General features: G+C 40.5%; 1 pseudogene; it reads left to right on the forward strand.

Moving 5' to 3' along the window:
- The first annotated feature begins 820 nt into the window (after window positions 1–820).
- On the forward strand, window positions 821–938 carry LOC128049221 (uncharacterized; annotated as a pseudogene).
- Window positions 939–9,226: the final 8,288 nt, after the last annotated feature.

Here is a 9,226-nt window from a genome sequence, read left to right on the forward strand (position 1 = left end):
AAATTTGTGTAATAGAATGGATAACACAAAACACAAAGATAATGAAACTTTGGAAATTAGCAGTAATATTTATTTTATATAATACAGTGAAAAACACTGAATCTATAGATATAACAAGATATTCCATCTTTGAATATTATCAAATGACATTTTATAGTAATGGGTATTGAATCTGAAGGAAAAGTTGACAGTATGTGTGAATTAAGAACAATATCTTTTAGACTACTTTCCCTAGAGAAAAGATTTTTTAAGAAATTTTTTTTTCTCTAGTTGTATGCTAACCCTCTTAAAATCATAGCAGATACAATCAGTTCTGAAGTGTTTTTATAACTGTCAAAAAAGATAAGATTACAGATTTGTTTGCTCTTCAGAGTGTGATGTCATAAAGTCCCATTTGCTTCAGCAAGAATCATTATTTGTCATTTTTGACAGTGTTTCAACATGATCAGAAAGAGAATCATGGAAATAGTTAAAGGGATAGTTAAGAAATAACCCTGAATTTTCATAGGAAATCTTTCAGAATCCAAAACCCAGACTAAAAAATATGTTTTTGGTTAATGCAATTAGAGTTTTTTAACCATAGAAACTTTTAAAGTATGATTAGAAATACTAACATTTTGTATTAAGAATATTGAATGCGAAATCAGTATGACTGCTCTGTAACTATTTCTGCTATCTTGGACAGGTGATTTAAACTTATACTTCTATTGGGCTTCCCTCCTGGCTCAGCTGGTAAAGAATTCACCTGCAATGTGGAAGACCTGTGTTTGATCCCTGGATTGGGAAGATCCCCTGGAGAAGGGGACAGATATCCACTCTAGTCTATGGCCATACTACCCTGAATGCACTGGATCTCGCCTGATCTTGGAAGCTAAGCAGGGTTGGGCCTGCTTAGTACTTGATGGGAGACCACCTGGCAATACAAGGTGCTATAGGCTTTTTGCCTCCCCTCTCCTTTGGGCTTTCCTCTTAGCTCAGTCAGTAAAGAATCTGCCTGCAGTGCAGGAGACCAGGGCTTGATCCCTGAGTCTGGATGATCCCCCTGGAGAAGGAAATGGCAACTCACTCCAATATCTTTGCCTGGAAAATCCCATGGACAGAGGACCCTGCTGGGCTGCAGTCCATGGAATCACAAAGAGTCCGGCACGACTGAGCGACTAACAACAGTTTTACTTTCATACCTCAAATTCCTCTTCACTAGAATGAGAATAGGAATATAATAATATTAGTTAACATTTATTGAAATCTTGCTTTGTGTCATCTTGCTTGAAAAAAATATAAGTAGATATATAGTTCTTCCAACTGTAGGAAGAAATTACAATTTTTCCTTCATCTGAAAATCCTCATTCAGCAAATGAGGAAACTGAGAGAGACTGGCTTTGTAACTTTCCGTGGATATTCATTTAGTAAGTGTAGTAGCTGGGATTCATAATCTGAAGTTCTAATTCCATAGTTTGCTTTTCTAATGAAGAAGAAAAAGCTAAATTTTCTTCTTATGAAAGTTATGAAAATAGGGGAATTGTCCTACCATATCATAACTTACCAAAGTTTGCTTAATAATTTGGTTCTCCTCTAATATTTCCTTTTTCCACAAATAATATTGCCATATTTCCAGTTGTGTAAATTGATGTTCCAAAATTCTGGAAATCATTTTATCACCCCTTCTCTCTCTTTCTTCATAACTATTCCATCACCATATCATATTAAGTTTAACAGATTTAGAATCATTTTCTGTGCTTCTATATGGACACTTTTCTAGATAAAATTATCATCATCTCCCACCTATACTACTGCAATCTAATTTTTTTTTTAACTTTTAAAAATTTAAAAACTTTTAAATTGGAGGATAATTGCTTCACAGTGTTGTATTGGTTTCTTCTGTACGACAACATGAATCAGTGATAAGCATATATATATATATATATATAGTTGCAGAAATCAGTAATTGAGAAACCAAGCACCACACTCGGAGAGTCAGAGAACTCAGGTTTATTATGCCAGTGGACCCAGAGGAGTTACCACTCCAAGCTCTGAGCCTCGAACAAAGGGGTTACAGGGTTTTAATAGACTATAGTGGGAAACACTAGCTGCTAATAGGCTGGTTTAAACTAAGGGTTTTTCTGTGCACAGGAACAGCAGTCAAGATGGGAAGAGGAATGCCTGACCTTTACACGGACAGGCATGAATAAGCAGGTTTGCAGGGGCTGAGCAGTTGCAAAAAGCAGGGCAAAGGTGAGTGAGATAAGCTCCAGTTCCTAGTACTGTAGGTCCGCACTTTCTGAGACTACGTGACCTACATGATCCAGACATTGCAACGAGTAAGCTGAGTTATGGAGGCAGAAGGAGCAGGAGGTTATGTAAAATTTTAACTTTTCCTTTTCATTCCCCCCTCTTGATGCTTCTATCACTCATTGTAGAAAGCATCATCTCCTGTTTTTGTAGGACATTCAGAGCTCCCCATCGTTTAGGGGGCTATACTGAGCTATTACCATTTGTAACTTTATGGATTCAATCCGAGAGGTTATAAACTGGGTAATTGCATTGAGAATACAAGGGCCAAAGAAGAGCATGGCAAAGAGCATGAAGAGAGGCCCTGTTAAATTGAGCAGCCGAGATGCCCAGCTCCAGATATTGTTCCAGTTACCCCAGGAATTAGCTAGTTTCTCTCTCCTTTTTATGATTTGTTTCCTTAGCTGTTGGGCCATGTCCCTGACTATTTCTGATTGGTTTACATAAAGCAGCACTCCATTTAAGAAGGGGCATAGTCCTCTCTTTTCAGCTGTCAGTAGATCTAGACACCTCCTATTCTATAAAGCCACCTCAGCCAGGGAGTCTTGTTGGTCCTGTAATGAGAAGCACAGCAACAATATCGATTAGGGACAGACACCAGGATCGACAATGAAAATCCATTGATATTTTGATAGCCAGATCCTCAAGCTTCTGCCGTGCGTTGACCAGCCAGCTGCCGGAATATGGCTGGAGCGAGGCTGAAAAAGCCTCAAACTTCTACTGTGCATTGACTAGTCAGCCTCTGGAGTAACTAGAGAGGGACTCAGCGTCCTTCATGAATGAGGACCATTGTCTTTGGAACCTGACCTTGAGGAGGTCTTTGGGGTCCCGAACTGCTTTCCAGGTTTCCTCATCACAGGAAGCTGCTGCCTTCTTGACTGTGGTGTGGTGGATCCAAGTGATGACACCTGTAACTTTAACAGCAGTAGAGGTTGCCAGGACTACAGTGTGAGGGACTGTTCAAACTGGCTGAAGTGGTTCCTTTTTCCAATCTTTAACCCATGCCTCATCTCCTGGCTGATAGGGATGAACCCAATTGCCCAAAGGAATGGGCGTCCTTTCTAAGGTTTATCCTGAAATATGACGGAAGACTTTTCCCAGGGCTTGAAGGTGTTGGGACATCTCCAGGTCAGCTAGTTGTTGGTGGTCTACCTTGAGCTTTTCTATCACTGGGAGTGGCCTCCTGTAAAAGATTTCAAAGAGAGAATAGCCTGAAGACCTCAGGATGCATTTTTGGAGAGAGATGAGAGTCCACAGAATGATAAGGCAGCTTGTTCCAGCATTGTCTCGGTGTTGGCCGGGGAATATTCTTGTCATACTACTACTTGGAGAAAGTCCAAGAAAGTCATACTACTACTAGTAAAAGTCTCTGGACCATACCTGTCTTACTAGCCTCTTGGTTCAGGAAAATATTTCCTCTTGTTGCTTCTTCTCATATCTAGAGTTACATTATTATAATTATTGGTCTCATATGGAACTGTATATCAGCATTTTATCACAGGCTCAGTCACACATTTGGTAACATAAGAAATAATCTTTTGAAACAAGCTACATAGAAAATGTGGAGAAGGAAATGGCAACCCACTCCAGTACTCTTGCCTGGAAAATTCCATGGATGGAGCAGCCTGGCAGGCTACAGTCCATGGGGTTGCAAAGAGTCGGACATGACTGAGTGACTTTGCTTTCTTTCTTTCTATGGTTTCTTTCGGAGAAGGAAACAGCAACTCACTCCAGTGTTCTTGCATGGAGAATCCCATGGATGGAGGGGCCTGGTGGGCTGCAGTCTATGGGGTTGCAAAGAAATGGACACAACTAAGCAACTAACACAGACATAGAAAATGATATAGCTAGCAGTTATCAGTAAGGTCATAAGCAAGAATTTAAATACAGAACTTTCATTGGGTATAGCCCAGTATACCCCAGGTCATCTGAATCAGTTAAATGATTATAGCCAAGTGTTCATCTCCTGGTTGTACATCAAGGAGCATCTGACCTTTATCCAAAGACTGGTTACTGAGATAAGCTTTAGAAACAATCTTAGAGTGTCCTTTTTAATAAATTAATTAAACCTTTTAGCAATATAGTATAACAAGGAACTATTTCACAAGTGAGTCTTAGTAATCACAGACCTTAATTAACAAAACTAGTACGTAATATTCAGTGAAACATAATCTTTTTCCTTTTTGCAGAATTCACTGTAAAGGCATTAACACGTAGCCAGGGAAGGCTTTAACCCATCAAGTAAAAATGAAGTCTGTCAGGGATCTGGGAAAAGCCAAGTGGCTGTCTTATATTTCCCATAGCCCTGGTTCTCTGATTTTTAGCTGTTGTTTATCCATTTTTAATTTCTTGATATAGGAGCAGACTATTGCCATGTTTTAAGGACATCAAGATAGCAGAAGTCTAACCATCTGGGGTTATTTTTTTGTAGAAGCAGAAGGAGCTTTGTCTACATATACCATAATCTTAAATAATGCTTACTTACTTTACCAAAGTAACAAAAAGGTTTTAAAAACAAATATGAATCACTTAAAGTGAAAGTGAAAGTGAAGTTGCTCAGTCGTGTCCGAATCTTTGCGACCCCATGGACTATAGCCCACCAGGCTCCTCCGTCCATGGTGTTCTCCAGGCAAGAATACTGGAGTGGGTTGCCATTTCCTTCTCCAGGGGAATCTTCCAAACCCAGGAAACGAACCCACGTCTCGCACATTGCAAGCAGATGCTTTAACCTCTGAGCCACCAGGGAAGCCCCTAAAGGCAAAGAAATTAATAATCTGTTCTTAAAAGCTGCACTGTAACAAAATGTTCTCTAAACAGAGAGAACTAAATTCCAGTCTGTTACCAGCTTACTGTTAATAACAAAATTTATCTGCTTAATCTTAGAAAATATTTTCCATAAATTTTGAAGAACTAGCAGTATTCTAAAAGCATGAGAGTAAAACCATAGAAGACCTGCTTAAAATCTGATTCTATTGCAATTGACAAAGAAACCTGGTCATTGTTGTGACATGTAACTGTTTAATATGGTAAGTAGAATTGTAATTGACCATATTTTATCTGGGCATATCAGATCTATATGAATTTCACACAATTTAAGGATATCTTTATTAGTAACACCAACCATAAAGTATAACCTGAAAAGATTTGTCATCCCTTCAACAGTACTTCCCATATCATTTAACAAGTCCAATGAACCCAGGTAGCTTAATAGCTCTTTGGGATGTCCCAGGGGCCCTTGGAAGCATCCCAAAGTTAGCTAAAAGTCAAGTTATTTAGGAAGTTTTGTCAACAAATATCATAAGGGTTTATAACAGTCAGGTAGGATCATATAAGTCACTATGAAATAATAGTTATTCACTTAGCCAAATTTGACAAAAGATTTCAAATGTAAATATAGAACAGATTAAGAGGTAAAGAAACTTTAACCTACTACTAAAAGCTGTTCAACATCTAAAGAAAATATATCCTCTTATCAGAGAGGAAGGCCAAATTCAAGTTTTGCACTAGCTTACTTTAAACTCATTTCAGTTCGGTTCAGTTCAGTCACTCAGTCGTGTCCGACTCTTTGCGACCCGATAAATCGCAGCACGCCAGGCCTCCCTGTCCATCACCAACTCCCGGAGTTCAATCAGATTCACATCCATCGAGTCCGTGATGCCATCCAGCCATCTCATCCTCGGTTGTCCCCTTCTCCTCCTGCCCCCAATCCCTCCCAGCATCAGGGTCTTTTCCAAAGAGTCAACTCTTCGCATGAGGTGGCCAAAGTATTGGAGTTTCAGCTTTAGCATCATTCCTTCCAAAGAAATCCCAGGGCTGATCTCCTTTAGAATGGACTGGTTGGATCTCCTTGCCGTCCAAGGGACTCTCAAGAGTCTTCTCCAACACCACAGTTCAAAGGCATAAATTCTTCAGCGCTCAGCTTTCCTCACAGTCCAACTCTCACATTCATACGTGACTACTGGAGAAACCATAGCCTTGACTAGATGGACCTTAGTCGGCAAAGTAATGTCTCTGCTTTTGAATATGCTATCTAGGTTCGTGATAACTTTTCTTCCAAGGAGTAAGCGTCTTTTAATTTCATGGCTGCAGTCAAATTCCTGGATTAGGTAAACTTAATTAAGTTTATTTTAAACTTAGTCAGTCCTAACCATGCACAAAACTTTTTTTCAGGGTCACTTTCCACAAACCTTCTAATCACTTTTTGTAACAGCTACCTGTATGTCACACCTATTTTTTTCCCCTTTTATAAAATGCAATTTTCTTTTTTATATCCTCTTTGTTAAAAACATACATCCCAATTCCTTACTACATTAGCAAACAAACGTTAATACTGTATATTTAATATTGAATTTTCCCAATTTATGTGAATCTGAAATTTATTTAGGTTAATTTTTCTTGTATTTAGCATTGTTTGATTTGTAAATGCTTACTTTCCTTTAGGCCAATTAAATTAGAACTCATTTACAACTTCAACAGTATTATCAGAAAAAACAAAACAAAACAAAACAAAAGACATACACTGAGACATACATAAATCCAGACAGACAGACTGACAGAGATCTTATAGTTTCCTGTTTGAGGTTTAAAATATCTCTTTGACCCCCCCCCCCCCCATTTTTTTCTTTGCTTGAAGTTTTACCCAAGGCTGAGGTCTCAGGCAAAGTTGGCTGTGTGTTTCAAGGACATGGAAAGGGTTAACTTCAAGCTTTTTCCTAGGCAAGCCTTTTAACAAGCTAGTTGTTTTTAATTGCATATGCGATAAGAATTGGTTTTGCAGTTTCCAAAAAGAAAAAAAAAAAAAAGCTTTCTCTCACTCTGTGCAATCAGCAATCATGCACTCACAATCTTTCAAAGGCTATCACAATGCCTCCCTCCCGGGAGTTACAAGGCAGTTATCAGTCACAATGCCTCCCTTCTCCTAAGTCCCCAGTTCTCCCTATCTGATGCTCCCTTCCTGGGAGTGCCAAGGAGGTGATCAGTCTCCTCTTCTACCCATGGGGTAGGACTTGACTGGAGACTGGCCCTGGGACCTTACCTGATCCTGTGGTTACTCCTGGTGGGTTGGTCTATCCCTCCAAAGAGTCTAGTCGGGATTCGGCTGTCCAGAGAGTTGGAATACCAGTGTGAAAGAGAACCCGGAATACCATCAGGTGGCACGCCTCCTCATTCGTCTCGGGATTCCTTTGCTCCAGCCTGGCCCAGCCACCTTTCTGGCGGCTCAAGGGGCTGATGTGGTTGGAATCTTGCTGGGCCTCCAGAAATGTTGCAGAAACCAGTAATCGAGAATCCAAACACTACACTCAGAGAGTTGGAAAACTCAGGTTTATTATGCCAGCTGGCCCACAGGAGTTAACCCTCCAAGCTCTGAGCCCCTAACAAAGGTGTTACAGAGTTTTTATAGACAGACTGTAGTGGGCAATGCTAGCTGATTATAGGCTGGTTTAAACTAAGGGTTTTTTTTTTGTACATGGGAACAGCAGTCAAGATGGGAAGGGAGATGCCTTACCTTTACATGGACAGGAATGATTAAGCAGGTTTTCAGGGACTGGGCAGTTGCAAAAAGCAGGGCAAGGGTGACCGAGATAAGCTCCAGTTCCTAGTACTGTAAGCCCACACTTTCTGAGACTACGTGACCTACATGATCCAGACTTTGCAAGGAGCAAGCTGAGTTATGGAGGCAGAAGGAGCAGGAGGTTATGTAAAATTTTAACTTTTCCTCTACAATATTACTGCTTCCCTTGTGACTCAGATGGTAAAGAATTTGCCTGCAATGCAGGAGACACAGGTTTGAGCCCTGGGTCAGGAACAACACCTGGAGGAGGAAATGGCAGCCCACTCCAGTATTCGTGCCTGGGAAATTCCATGGATAGAGGAGCCTGCCAGGCTTACAATCCATGAGTATGCAGAGTTGGACAGGACTGAGCCACTAACCCCCCTACACACATACACACCTATATTCCCTCCCTCTTGAGTTTCCCTCCCACCCTTCCCCCATCTCACCCTCCAGGTCATCACAGAGCACTAAGCTGAGATTCCAGTGTTGTACAGCAAGGTTCCACTAGCTATCTATTTTACACATGGTAGGCTGCAGTCCATGGGGTCGCTAAGAGTTGGGCACGACTGAGCGACTTCACTTTCACTTTTCACTTTCATGTATTGGAGAAGGAAATGGCAACCCACTCCAGTGTTCTTGCCTGGAGAATCCCAGGGACGGGGGAACCTGGTGGGCTGCTGTCTCTGGGGTCGCACAGAGTCGGACACGACTGAAGCGACTTAGCAGCAGCAGCAGCAGCACACAGTGTGCTGCTGCTGCTGCTGCTAAGTCGCTTCAGTCATATATCAATGCCACTTTCAATTTGTCCCACCCTCTCCTTTCCCTACTGTATCCAAGTCTATCCTCTACATCTGGGTCTCTATTCCTGCCCTGCAAATTCATCCTGTGTGTACTATCTTTTGCCTAGTCTAACCTCTACTTTCAGTAGCTTCCAAAGTCAGAGTGTTCTTTTAGAAATGCAAATATCATCATGGCAGATGTTATCTGACAGTAGTGTTCTGGTCCTTTACCATTAATTAGGAGAGAGAATACATGTATATTATGGAACACTGTGAATACAAATGTTGATGTTACTAGAGAAAAGGAGAAATTCTGGAGTTGGGAGAAAGACTATTGACATTTAAACTAAGTTTAACTTCCTAATTTGCCACCAACTAGCTATGTGACCTTGGACAAATCACTAAATACCTCCAGTTTGCTCATCTCTAAAATGTGGGCTTAAATTAGATAATTTTTAAAGCACAGTATTACCCTGAAATCCTCTGATTATATTATGAAACAGAATAACACAACTTTGCTCCTATAACAAAGCAAAGGTTTGTAACTGTGTTTTGCACAAATGAACTAATTACTTAATTTATGGAATAAGCAAACCTCACATTC

Source organism: Budorcas taxicolor, chromosome 5, assembly GCF_023091745.1.
Source record: "Budorcas taxicolor isolate Tak-1 chromosome 5, Takin1.1, whole genome shotgun sequence".
In the NCBI taxonomy this organism is placed as follows: domain Eukaryota; kingdom Metazoa; phylum Chordata; class Mammalia; order Artiodactyla; family Bovidae; genus Budorcas; species Budorcas taxicolor.